A 14,593-nucleotide genomic window follows, 5' to 3' on the forward strand; every position below is an offset into this window, starting at 1 on the left:
GGAGATGGGACAAGGAGTCGTAGGTGGGGGAGAGGGAGACCTACGAGATTTTATGATATTACGGTTGCAGAATCGCTTGACAACAACTGATACACAACTGGAGGACAGAGATGCAAAGATTGCAGCCAGGGATGTCCAACTTTTTGCATGGAAGGTCGAGTTGACTACAGTTGCGAGAGAGAGAGATGATGCAGTGGATAGAGTGAGGGAGCTATAGGATAGAGTGCGAGTTGTGGTGGGAGTACAGGGACAGGGTCCAACTGGGGAGGTACTGAGGGAGATGCAACGAGCTCAGGAGGAGATAGATTACTGGCAGGGATTATATGAGCAGGTGGTACCGAGTAGTCAGCGAGTGATGAGATTTTCCCGGGTGCGGTGGGCGAGATCAAAGTGGTCACAAAGGGGTCAGAGTAGTGGTGGTGTGATGGGTCCTCCTCGGTGAGATGGTGAGGGTGGTGGGGGAGCAACATTTGGCCAGAGTGTCATTTGAGGTGTTTATGTGGATTGTTACATTGTTATTAGACTGATATTTGGATGGCTCTTGGTAGCCGATATTTTGGACATCATTATAATCTGATACATGTGCTCTTTTTGATGCGATATATGATGAGATCTCAGTTTTGTGGTGATGATATGTGCACTTTATGTAGGATGATGATATGATTTATGTCTAGATACATGATATAGAGATGTTTGCTTTCTAGATGTACATGTTGATGATATGATTTCTATATGTATGATATGGATGATTTGCTAACATGTGGATGTAGGTTAATAGATGGATGATTTTTTTGTAATGATATTAATGTGATGAAATGATGATGATTTATGCTAAATGATGAGATTAAATAATGAATAATGATATTTGATAGATAATACTGTATATGTTGAAATGATAAGATAATGATATGAGTAAACTATGCATTTTTAAGATTAATCTAAATGAATGAAATGTTTATAAAAATGTCATGTATGTTTTTTAAATGAATGCACTAAATGGATAAATGAATGCACTTTATGATGAATAAACAAATGCACTTAAATGAATAAAATGAAAATAAATGATATGACTGAATGAATGCACTTAATGCAACTAAATGATGGAATGAATGTACTTAATGCAACTAAATGATAGTGAATGAATGCACTTAATGAATCTAAATGAATGAAATGATTTGAAATGCAACTAAATGAAGGGATGAATGCACTTAATGAATAAAATGCAACTAAATGGTAATGAATGCACTAATGAATAAAATACAACTAAATGAATGAAATGATTTGAAATGCCTCTTCATGAAGGAATGAATGCACTTAATGATTAACTGAATGTACTTGAATGAATAAAATGCAACTAAATGGTAATGAATGCACTTTAATGATTGAATGAATGCAACTTAATGATTGAAATGAAAGCAACTAAATGATAATGGCATTCCTACATGATATATGAATGTCAAGTTGGTGGGAAAATGCAGATATGGAATGGAAATGTGAGATGATGTATCTGAGAACTCTGTCGTAATTGTACCCAAGACAGTTTATAGGCTTAGCTTTCTCATAGAAACCTGAATTAATTGCATGCGAACGACAGATATGAACAATGAATGAGCAAATGGATGGGTGATATGCAATGAAATGCAATATAAACAGATGAGATGAAATGGCGATCCATGGCTTATTCACAGTGCTTAATTTTCATCATCGAGCATGGTAGTATCGATCTTGGTCGAGGTAGCAGAAACCAAGGTTGAGTGTTTCACTTGTAAGCAAACATCACAGACAAGGAAAGTTCCCCTCCATTCTGATTCATGTACAAATGGTCGAGGTATACATTGTAGTTAGTAAACCATAGTGATCCATGACTATATTTTTGCATAGGATCGCGTAGCTTAGTGAACTTCCCACGTAGACACCATTAGTATATGCCCCAGAACTTCATTGGAACAATCCGCAAACAACAAACTAAGAAAAAGATATCAGGAACCATCCCAACTACTCTAATCACTTGTGGATATCCTAGAGTAGCGTAGGAACCTGATATAAATAAATAAAATATTGACCAAGTGCTTATCAACCAAATAGAATTTTCTTGTCAAAGAAAATGTTACCACGTCTTTTTTGTGAGGAAGGATGCATCCTTGTGAATACAGTTGTGTGCAGATGTTTTGATTGGTTGGTTGATTTGATAGGTGGTCATCGTTTGAGTAGCTCAAAATGTTATTTTGTCTTTTGCGATGTGTATGTACAAGGAATAATAAACTTTGCAATGTTTTTTATTGATGTTGATGTTTTTGTCATGTTTTGGGATTTTTTGAATGTTGTGAATGTTTTTGGTATTATCTTTAGGACATTTTGCAAATGTTTTTGGGATTTTCTAAGTTTTTATGAATGTTTTTGGTATTTATTTTTAGACATTTTTGAATGAGCAACTCAATGAATTACAAGCATGGAAAATCCACTCCCATCAATACGTTTAAGAACATTTTCCCCCAGTTAGATGTCGGTATGAAAGCGTGACACAAGACACATGAAGTAATAACCCTGATTGCAGATCAATAACAAGCCATGGTATAAATGATGGATGAATGGATACAATGGATGTGATCGCAACAAGTCTAAAAGACAATGGATCCATAGCCTTTACGAATGGTGCATGTTTACCAGATTTTCACCACCGTACTTACCCAAGGCGCCATCGGAGTGGTTTTCACCATTTGGATGAATGATTTTTTCTTTACTATTTTCTTGATTTTTGTATTTTTGTATTTTGTTCAGGACCATTTTCTGAATGTTTTTGCTATTTTCTGATATTGGATGAGCCTGATGCTCTGCACATCTTATGTATGAAACCTTTTGAGATGCATGTTGTTGACCGGATCTGCTAATGGTTCTCCTTTTGAAGTTGCTAACTGATATGCCCCAGACCTGAAGACAACAGTGATGACATATGGACCCACCCAATTGGATTCAAATTTGCCCCGATGTTCTCTGTTCGGTTGATTGCAAGGATTCTCCCTGAGAACAAGATCTCCACTTGTGCTAGGTTTGACCCTATGATTGTAGCTTCTGCTCATGCGCTGTTGATAGGCTTTTAGGTGGTTGTAAGCAGCTTGTCGCTTTTCATCAAGCAGTTCCAAGTCCTGAAGACGTGAGACTTGGTATTCTTCATCATTTATTAGATTGTGCAAGGAGACCTATAGAGATGGTAATTCAACCTCAATAGGCAAGATGGCTTCTGCTCCATAAACCAGTGAGTAGGGGGTTGCGCCTGTAGGGGTTTGAATGCTAGTTCGATATGCCCATAGTGCTGGATTCAAACGAATGTGCCAATCACAGTCGACATCATTGACTGTCTTTTTGAGGATCCTCAATATATTCTTATTGGATGCTTTTGCTTGACCATTGCCTTGTGGGTAATATGGGGTGAAAAAACGGTGTTGGATATGAAACTTCTCACAGAGTTCACAAACATCTTGATTTTTGAAAGGGAGCCCGTTATCTGTGATGATGGACATGGGTACACCATACTGACAGATGATGTAATTGAGGATGAATGAGGCGATCTACTTGCCGGTGACTTGGGTGAGTGGAATGGATTCGATCCACTTGGTGAAGTACTATGTGGCAGTAATGATAAATTTATGACCGTTGGATGAAGATGGATGGATTTTACCCACAAGGTCAAGTCCCCATTGACAAAAGGGCCATGGTGTTGTGTTGTGATAGGTTGTAATTGTTGTGATAGGTTGTAATTCATGTGTTGGGGCATGTATTAGATCTCTGTGAACTTGACACTTCTTGCACTTTCTGACAAAATAATAGGAGTCCTTCTCCACAAAGGGCCAATAGTATTTGGCTCGCATGATTTTCTTTGCTAGTGAAGGACCGCTTGAGTGAGCCCCACAAATTCCTTCATGTACCTCTTCGAAGGCTTTTGTTATCTCATCTTGTTCCAAACATCGAAGGAGAGTACCATCAAGACTTTGTCTATATAGGGTTTTGGAAATGATGGTGTATCTAGTAGTTTGGCGGATAAAGGTTTTTTGTTGGTTGTTTGATTGGTTAGTGGGGAGTGTGTGGTCACGTAAGTAAGTGAAAAACTCACCGTACCATGGGGAGTCAAAAGAAATAATTTGACATATCATTTCAGATTCAAGGATATCATAAGCGGGGATCCAAAGCTGTTCCACCAAGAACTCATAGCGTATCGAATTTTGTGGAAGATCCAAGAGAGATACAATTGTAGCCATTGCGTCAGCAACTCGATTTTGATCTCTTGGTACTTGCTCAAATGTGATAGTTGTAAATGATTCTTTGAAACTATCCACCATCCTTTTGTATGACATGAGCTTATCATCCTTTGTTTGGTATTCATCAGTGACTTGTCGGATGACCAGTTGGGAATCTCCATATACTTGTAGCTCTTTTAGATTCCATTGTATGGCCAATCTGAGTCCTGTGATCAAGGCCTCATATTCTGCTATATTTTTTGTGCATGAGAAAGTGAATCTGTAAGACTTTGAGATACTATCACCTTGAGGTGTGATAAAAAGAATACCTGCCCCCGAGCCATGTCTGGTGTATGAGCCATCAAAATATAACTTCCAGGGTTGTGTAGCTGTGATCATGAAAATTTCCTCATCCAGAAAGTTGGAAATAAGAGGATGGTCGCCTTTGAGTGGTGCATCAACCAACTGATCTACAATAACCTGTCCCTTGATAGCTTTGCGGTCCACATACTCAATATCAAATTCACTCAAGATCATAACCCATTTGGCCAAGCGGAATGTCAATGTTGCCTTGCCGAGTAGGTACTTGAGTGGATCTATCTTGGCAATATGTTTTACTTTGTGTGTTAACATGTAGTGTCTTAATTTGGTGGCTACCAAAATAAATGCTAGGCAAGCTCGCTCAATAGGTGTGTAATTGAGTTCATAGCCTACCAGTGTTCGAGAGATGTAGTAGACAACACATTCTTTTTATTCCGCATTATGTTGTGCAAGCAATACTCCTAATGCCATGGTTGTAGCTGAAATGTATAACAATAGAGGTCTGCTTGGATCTGGTCGAATCAACAATGGTGTATTTATTAGGTAGTCTTTAAGCATTTGGAATGCTTGCGGGCATTTTGCATCCCATTGAAAGCGTATATTTTTATGTAACGGATGGGTGAAGGGATGACATTTATCAGCCAATTATGCAATGAACCACCAAATGGATTGTAGCCGCCCTTGTAATGTCCTCAACTGACTGATATTATTTGGAGGTGGCATTTCCATGATCGCCTTGACTTTCACAAGATCTACCTCAATGCCTTTACTTGAGACAATGTACCCCAAGAGCTTCCCGAAAGTTAATCCAAAGACACATTTCTTTGAATTGAGACTGACATGGTATTGTTCCAATTTGTTGAAGATTTTATCTAGTACTGCAAGATGACCCTCTCTTGTTAATGATTTACCTAGTAAATCATCCACATAATCTTCCATTATTGTGTGCATCATGTCGTGGAAGATGGTATTCATAGATCTTTGATATGTTGCCCCTACATTCTTTAGACCAAATGGCATTACATTCCAACAATATTTTCCCCATGGACATATGAAAGCAATTTTGTGTTGATCCTTTGGAGCAATTTTAATCTGGTTATATCCGGAAAAGGCATCCATAAGAGAAAGCATAGCATGACCTACTGTTCGATCGACAATCATGTCGATGTTTGGTAAGGGAAAGTCATCTTTAGGACATGCTTTGTTTAAATATCTGAAATCCATACAGATACATATGCCCCCATTAGGTTTACCAATAGGTACAATGTTGGAGATCCATTCTGCATAATCAATTAATCTGATGAAACCAACATCCAAAAGTTTTTCAATTTAAGCCTTGACAAGAACGACAATCTGTGGGTGCATCTTTTTGAGCTTTTGTTTGACAGGTTTAGCTCCTTTTGCTACAGTTAAGTGATGCATGACCAAATCTGGATCTAAGTCGGGCATGCCTACATAAGATAATGCAAAATTGATTTGGCGCTTTTGGAAGAATTCCACAAATTTTGGTTGTTCTTCAGGAGTTAATAGAGATGCCAAATGTATTTTGTGAGGAGTCTCAGGGGTCCTCACATTGAATTCTTTTGTTTCTTCTATTAGAATGGTTGATCTCTCTTGATTCGTACTAAAGGGGAGGATGTCAAACCTTTCATCCTCAGGCACCTCGGAGAGGTTTTCACCTTTGGATATGCTCTTTGTTTTTACTCTTATGGGATCAAAAAGTGCCACCGTGTGGTTTTCACTAGAAGATCCATGCTTTATTGTAATATTTTTGTAGCTAAAAGGTTTGGCATCTGCCCCAAAGTATGTTGCACTGTTAAGTTCAATGGAAAACCCAGTTTTATGATCTTCACTTGGTATGTTATCCCGTAATTCTAGAAAGTCTATGAGTTCCTCATCATTTTGGAAATGGTCAAGGCATGGAGGATTTGGCTGGTTCCATTCAACGAGTCCCGGATGAATGATAGGCATTACTTCATCGATTAATTTGGGTTCGTAGGAGGCATTAGTGAGGGTTAATATGGAGGTGTGAAGTTAATCGATGGTACTCTCCTTGTTAGATTTAGGCATAGGATTTGACGTAGGGCCTGTGGAAGTTTCTTCTAGCTCGGGAACCCAAAACGTTTTAATCCATGCTTCTCCATAAACTGGTATATCCTTACGAGGTGGGGGAGGTGATGTTTCCTTCTCATGTGAAGTATTTAAATGCACTGAATCTCATTCCCACTCATGTGAGTCTATCTCAAGATCACTCTCTAGCATCTCATTACTATACCAAACTAGGATGTCGTTTGAATTGAATAATGCTTTAGTTACTGGCTTAGGTAATATTGGAGGTGGGGTTGTTGGTGTTGCTGGTGTTTTAGATATAGTCAAGGATTGCATCCTTCGAGTAATTGGCTGATACACAGATTTGCTGGGTTTTCCTTTGAATCGAAGCTTAGGAACAAATTCTTTTTGAAAACCTAGTCCAGTTTTATCTCTTGGTTTCAACTCAGGTTGTAAGGGCTCTTGTCATCCTTGCTTGCAAGGTCCCAAAGCACTATGGCCATCATGCCCATTCTTTGCATTATAGTGAAGCCTTTGCCATATTTGTCAGTGGGGAGCTTAGCCTTCGGGCTTTCTTTGTTGAGAGGGTCTGTGTAGATCCATTCTACCAGGTCTTCATCCATGGTTTCCTCCTCTTGACTTTTACCAGGGGTGAATTGTGCCAAAGTGCAAGTTCTTTTGGCCAGTGGTGATTGAAGTAAACCTTGGGGTTTGCCATGAGTCTTAGGGGATGTGAGTAACTGCCCAACACAAAAGAATTGGCTAAGATTATATTCACCGGGACCTTCCTCAACCATTTTCATTTTTAATTTCTCTTGTTTTGGTGTAGGGGCTGTTAAGCTGGAAAGAGAGGTTGGATTAACATATGATGAGGAAGCGATAGCTTCCTTGTTGCTAGGTACGGTGATGTCTTGCTGATGGTAAATATTATTGCAATATGCAAATGGATTAGCATCACCGAGGATTGTAATTTCTACCCCATTATGTGGAAACTTGATACATTGGTGATAAGTGGATGGGACGGCTTGCATGGCATGTATCCAAGGTCTTCCTAACAAGAGATTGTATGGTAAAGGAAGGTCTAGAACTTGGAAAACTATATGCTTCACCACTGGCCCAACCTTGATGGGTAATATAATAGCTCCTCTTGAATAACATTTTGCATCATCATATGCTTTGATAGTTATCTTCTTGCTAACATCCATTGATTCTGCTGCATAACCCAATGTTGTGACTAACTGCAAGGTGCATATGTTTAAGCCAGCTCCATTGTCAATCAAGACTCGCTTGATTGTATGTTTCTTTATGAACCCTTCAATATGGAGGGAGGCATTATGGGGTTGTTGGAAGGATGTGTTGTCACTTTTGGTAAAAGTGAGACATGGTGATGATTTTAGACTACCAACCATGGCTTGAAACTAATCTGTGTTGAGGTTGGCGAGGACTGACGCTTCTTGGAGAGCTTGGTCCAAGATTGTTTTATGTGGGGGATAAGCATAAAAGCTCTAATATGGAGATGAGGGCTAGCGTCTTATCCAATTGCTCTACAAGATTATGTTGTTTGGAGAGGGGTGTCATTCCTGGTGGTGCCCCTCAAATAGTAATCTTGCTACAACGTGTAACAATGTTGCATGTAGGATTTTTATCTTTTATGGTAAGAGTTACAAGTTGTTCATCTGCATCATAAAGGTGATTCACAGTATAATTATATGTGGATTGTGTGTAATTGGTTGTGGTATCTGTGTTTCTCCCTGAGGTTAAAGGACCCCTTTGATAATATGATGGAAGTATATTTTTGAATATTAAGTGATCATCATTGGATGTTTTTGGGTCATGTCCCTCAATTTTGATTTCTCCTCTATCGATAAGATCTTGAACAAGATCTTTTAGCTGATGGCAATTGCTTGTTTTATGCCCTCTTCCTTGGTGAAACTCACAATGTTCGTGATCTCGCCACCATGGAGGCCTGACTTGAGGCTCATAATTGGATGTTTTTGGTAAGGTCACAAGTTTGGAGGATATTAATTGGTGTAAGATCATTTTGATAGGTTCCCCTAAGGGCGTATATGTGCGTTTTGGCTTGTAGTTTTGATGCTTTTGCTTTGGTTCCTCTTGTTGTGTATTACGACTTTGATTTTGTGGATTATTGATGGTGTTGTTGTTAGGAGGGGGATTTTGTCCTGCAAACCTAACCACATGTTGTGCAATTTTTACTGTTCTTGCATCCACTATCCCGTCATTGACAAAATTCTTGTTTTTGTTCCAAAATATTGGTTTATTGATATTATAGTGTGGACGAGGACCATCTTTGTGTTAATTATAAATTTTGATAAGTCCCCTTTTAATGAGGGCTCTTTCACATTTGATCCCTTGAGTTATCATTCTTCAAAGGTTTTTGTACCCTTCTTGTCCAAATGAAATTCCATTTCATCATTTAAGTTGGAAATGAAAATTTCCACTAGTTCTTGCTCAGGTAGATGAAGGGAGCGTCTGCTAGACAATTGTCTCCACCATTGTAGGAAATTTGAGAACAAATCCACTGGTTTTTGTTTTGTGTTGCACAAATCTTCCATGGTGACCTCATGTTCTATGTTGTGTGCATAATGAGCGATAAATTTTTGGACCAGTTCTTCATATGTTCTAATACCACCCGATAGTCATGAAAACCATTGTGTGGTTGTGCCTCCCAAACTTTGAGGAAAGAGGCACATCAGATATATGTCCTCATAGGCCACCTCTAAGCAAGTGGAGTGAAATTCTCGCACATGGTCCCTAGGATCTCCTTTGCCTCTATATTTTTCAAATTTGGGTGTTTTGAACCCTCATGGAAAAGGTGGCATAAGCATGTTTCTATCAAATGGATATGGGCAAATGTCGTTAAGTAAGAATCGATTGGTCTTCACACCATTGTTCGGTTGTTGGGCGAGATTTTCTACTTGTTGCCTCAACATGTCTAAATCTGAAAGAGGAAGAGGTGGTGGAGGATTCCCTTGATGATTAGGGTCATAGCGGAAGTAGTCTCTACCTCCTCCACCATCGTGATGGCTATGTTGCTTGGATGTTTTTTGTAATTGTGTTGTATCAAAATTGGAGGGAAGTTTGGCACCCTCTTGAGCGAGTCTCAATAAATGAGCATTGACATTGTTTATTTCTAAGAATTTCATCAAAGAGTCTGTTGAATTTTGGATTATGTTGTGCTCTTTCTAATTCTTCTGGAGTTGGAGTGTTGGGATCTTCATCATTAGTGCCTCCTTCAAAGGCCTCATGAAATTTGTTGATGTTTTTGTCCTCCTCTTCAATTTCTAGTTGTCGATTTTTCATTTCTCTTGTTTGAGCCATGGTTTAAAAGTTTGATGTTTGTGAAAATGATTATGAGGTAGTTTTCCAAGATTTTTAAATGGTGAGGGTGTGATGAATTGGTTGATGGAAGACAAGTTTTTTTAAATGTTTGGTGGGAGATAGATCTCTAATACTAAAGGTTGGATGTCAACAAAGTTCTTTGTGAATTGATTTTGTGTTTTTCAACAATTTTGATGTGATGAGGTATAGAAAGGTTTGAGATGTTTTATAATCCAGGCTACCTAGTGATGAGAGGATGCACTCATAAACTAGTTTTAGCCTATCTAGATGTGTAGAAATGCCTCTTAGGATGATTGATCCTAGATGTAGAGACACCCTAAAAGTGATTTGTTGGTTTGTTTAAGCAATATCTGAAAGGAATAAGGACAAGACCTCTTTGTGTTGAGAGTTGAGTGAATTTGTGATGTCTGGATGTGAAAGTGGATAGGATATGTGTCTCAATAAAATTCTTCCATTATGAAGGGGGTTTCTACTTCTTCCTCTCTTACAGGGGTCGGTGGTTCCTCTTGAGCTTCATTGTATATGATACAAATTTTAGGAAAGAAAGTAGGATTGATCTTGCCCCCTTTGTTCTTTCGATAACCAAAAGATCTATACTAAGTGAAAGCTCTATTTCTCAAAGGCTCTTTGTCAAATTCATTGGATTTTCCTTGAAGGTACAAGCGCATATGACACAAGAATACTCTAGGTGAGAGAAAGAGTTGTCTATTGATATAGAAAAAATTCCTTTTCTTGATAAGAGCCCTTGAACCAAGTTGTCTCTTCCTTAACTTAGTCTTTTGATGAAGACTTCTTTTTCTCAAGATATGAGTGATGGTCATACAATATGATCAATTTTGATGTAGATTCATTGGATGGATACTTTGTTTCAATTGTTTTGAATCCTTTGACAGGAAAATACATCAAGCACATAGTTCTACCCCTTTTCAATAAAGGCACAACAGATGTGGGTCTAAATCAACCCAATTATGAACTTTTTTACCCTTATAAATGTATGTATGTTCCCAGGCCTAAAGTCGGCCCAAATTTTTACTGGTTTGAAACAAGACGAAGACAATTCAAACACTTTCTATCCCTAAGGTAATGGCTAGTTGCGATATTTTCAGCCCACAACTTGATATTTCTTTGACTTTGGTACTACATACCTTATGTATCCCGCCGTGGCAGGTAAGGATCTGATAAACTAAGTCTTGTGCAAGCATAACAAATAGGTGATCTTTATGATGGGGGAGTCACCACTTTCATCAAGCTACAAGCAGCCTTTCAAAAAGCCATGTTTCTACTCAAGGAAATATGTATGGTGAGTATCTTGGGAGCAAAACCATCTATGCTCTTGCACTAAACTTTTCACAAATATCCTCAATCAATAGAATGGGCGGGATTCTAAAATAAGAGGTTTCTAGTAATGTTCGATGTCTTTGGACGTAAGTTCATTTTACAGTGACTCACTTAAGAGCCTTGTAACTCACGGTGAGGCCCAGATGTCCTTTCGGCAAGTTACACTATAGAAACAACTACACCCAAGGCTACAACTTTTGATCTCACCTGATTTCTATAGTGGCTCGAAGGATTTACCACACAAGGTTGTCCCGAGAGTGATGTGTCTCTTGGAAGGGATCTCTTAAAAATAAAAAAATTAGAGTGTTACTAACACTTTTCTCTTGCACCTAGGACCACGAGAGCCAAGGGAGAGATTAGTGTGTGTTAGAACTGGGACCACTCTACATATTTGCACAAGCGTGCCAAACACAAAAGACACTTGTTGTTTTTAACATTTTTATTGCAATGTGATCTATTTTCTATTTGGAGATATTGTTCCAACAGATATGGTGTTTTTTTTAGCCAAGATAAAAACTATTTTGGACACTTGACAAACTAAAAATAAACCTGGTCAACAAAATGAAATCATGTAGCCTTTGTAGCAAAAAAATGTAGATGTGAGGTTCTTTTTATGCACCAAACTGAAAATGAAGTGGATTTTAAGTGCACCAAAAGAATGAAGTTGATTTTTAATCCCTTTGCCTGAAAACAAGAAAGATGAAGTTTGTTTTAAGCACTAAAAGTGAAAATGAGATTTATTTTTAGTTGCACCAAAGAGACTATGAGGTTCATTTTAATCCTTTTGTTTTGAAAAACATGAAAGATTAATTTTAAACTCAAACACTAAAAAAAGTGTTTCTAATTTAACTCCTCCAAAACCTGCAAATAAAAAGTTACTAAAATCCAAAATCTTATGTGGGTTTCCACAAGCCTAAATTCAGTTTTTCAGTTACAATTTTGAGCTCTCTGGAACAAAAGCGCTACTCTGTGAGAAAACCTAACCGCTAATTTGGACAACAACGTCGATATATTAACAAAAGCGCTATAATAAAAACTTTAGACATGATTAAAACTGACAAACAAAGGGAAGAAAAGCGCTATATCAGTGCAAAAGTGGTAAATAATGTGCAAAAGTGCTAAAAGCTTGCGAAAGTGCCAAAATTGTCACACAAAGGCGCCAGACCATGGAACAAAAGCGCTAAAGCGCAACTTGTGCGTGAAAAATCTGGAAAATCACAAAAAAAAGGTCAATCAGAAGGTTGCGTGTGATTCATGTCGAGTTCACCAATGATGCAAGGCAAAAGGGGCACAAGGCACAAACACAAGTTCAAACGTTAATAGATTAGTTCCAACCAAAACCAAACACAAATGAACTCAAAAACCTTAAGATGCGTACTGAGAGAGATATAAAGCAAACAATGAAGAGCATACATAAACAAAAAAGGGAAAGAAGACCCCCAAAGATGCTCCCAAAGAGGCTCATATATGTTCCTTCGTTGTTCCTCTCCTCTCCAAGTCCCACATGAGTGTAGCTCCCATCTTTTAGCACTATCCATGGATGTCATATGAATATTCAAGATGGTTGTAAAAATAGAAACAAATGCTTATGCAAGTGTAAATGATTTGCTATGAGAAAGCTCCTAATTAATATCTATGTTAATCTTAGTATAATAACAATGCAAAATGCTTCCTCTTTTTCTTGAGAAATGAGGTCCTTTTATAGGGAATTTTTTTGATTGAATGGCCAAGATTGAGTGGGCTTGTGAAGGGCTAGGATTGGTGGCTTTGTGATCCATGTGATGGCTTTCAACCCAATCCCATGATGACAAGTGTCAACATGAGATGGCTTGAGATGAGAGGGAAGAAGCATTAAATGCTTGAGATGACATGAAGGTTACCCTAGGAGGGTTTGGTTAGGTTGAGTTAGTGGACAAATCTTTTATCCAAGGGTAATTGCTTATATCTAGTGGATAAACTCTTGTGCAAGAGTTAAAGGGATAACCATGGTCAAAGCAATGAATGCTTGAAGAGACCCATGCGTTAAATGAGGGTTGAGTTAGAGGGAAAGTCTCTAACCATGTGGGTAAGTTGAGTTAACCATTAATGGTTATGTAAGAGCCATAAAGGCTTTGGAAGACTTTGGGGGTTAACTTGTTGAAGAATAAAAGCCTTTAATACATTTCAAAGACTTTGAGGCATTTTTGAGAAGTGACCTTTGTTTGGGAATGTGCAAATGATTAGAGAGGGGGATTACCTGCTAATTAGAAGGGGTTAGAAGATTCTAGAAGGGGATTAAAAGAGTCTAGAAGGGGATTAGTGAGCAAGTGGGTTTGGTGGGTGAGAGAAAATAGGATTTTAATTAAAATAAAATTTATTTATTTCAACTAAAATTGTGCAACTTGCATTTGTAGGAAAATGCAAGGGGGCGGGTTTTAGAGATTTAAATAAATTTTATTTATTTTAAATGTTGAGAGGGGTTAATTAAATAAATATTCTTTATTCATTTAATTAATTGTTAGAATATGGTTTAATAAATTAATTTAAATAAATTAAATAATTTATTTAATTAATAGGAGAAGAGGTTCAAGATGAATTAATTAAATTTAATTGTTGATTGATGGTTTAAATAATCAAATAAATACTAAATATTCATTTAATTAAGTGGACAGATTTATGTGTCTACAGATTGTTATAAGCCTATAACCATTATATGAAATTAACATGTATAACAATATCAAATTCAAATTGTACTAGAGGAAAAGGAGAGCTTGAAGGAGGGTGAGAGAGGTGCGTTTTGGTTTGTACATTTGCATTCTTTTCTTTGTTTTTCAAATTTGTGGCGAGATTGGTTAATCTTATTGTTGTAGTTGTTGTAGTTTTTTAGGTTTCGTGTTCTTAGGGCAACCAACTCTTTTAGTGGCACCCAAGTCTTTTGGTTCAATTGTTAAAGTGCAATTGTTAGGAATTGAAGTGAGTAATGGTACCATCGAACGAATCTCACATGTTTGTATCCAAAATCTTCTAAAAGGTATTATTTTGTTAACTCATCAAATTTATTCATTTGATGTTGTAATATATGTAAATGGCTTGAGTAGTGTATGCTCATTGGTTATTTTGTTGGTCTTGTGCCATCTAAAATAATGTTTTGTAGTTGGAGAAACATTGTGAGGGTTCTCCATGGAGTTAAAATGGCTTGAGTAGTGGCTTTTTTTAGGTGGAGCTAACCATGCAAACATAGTCCTCTGTAATGGACTTGTTAATGTGTGTTTTATGACAACTCGAACACAAAATTAAGTATTAAATACTCTATC

This window comes from Cryptomeria japonica, chromosome 10 (genome assembly GCF_030272615.1).
Source record: "Cryptomeria japonica chromosome 10, Sugi_1.0, whole genome shotgun sequence".
NCBI lineage: Eukaryota > Viridiplantae > Streptophyta > Pinopsida > Cupressales > Cupressaceae > Cryptomeria > Cryptomeria japonica.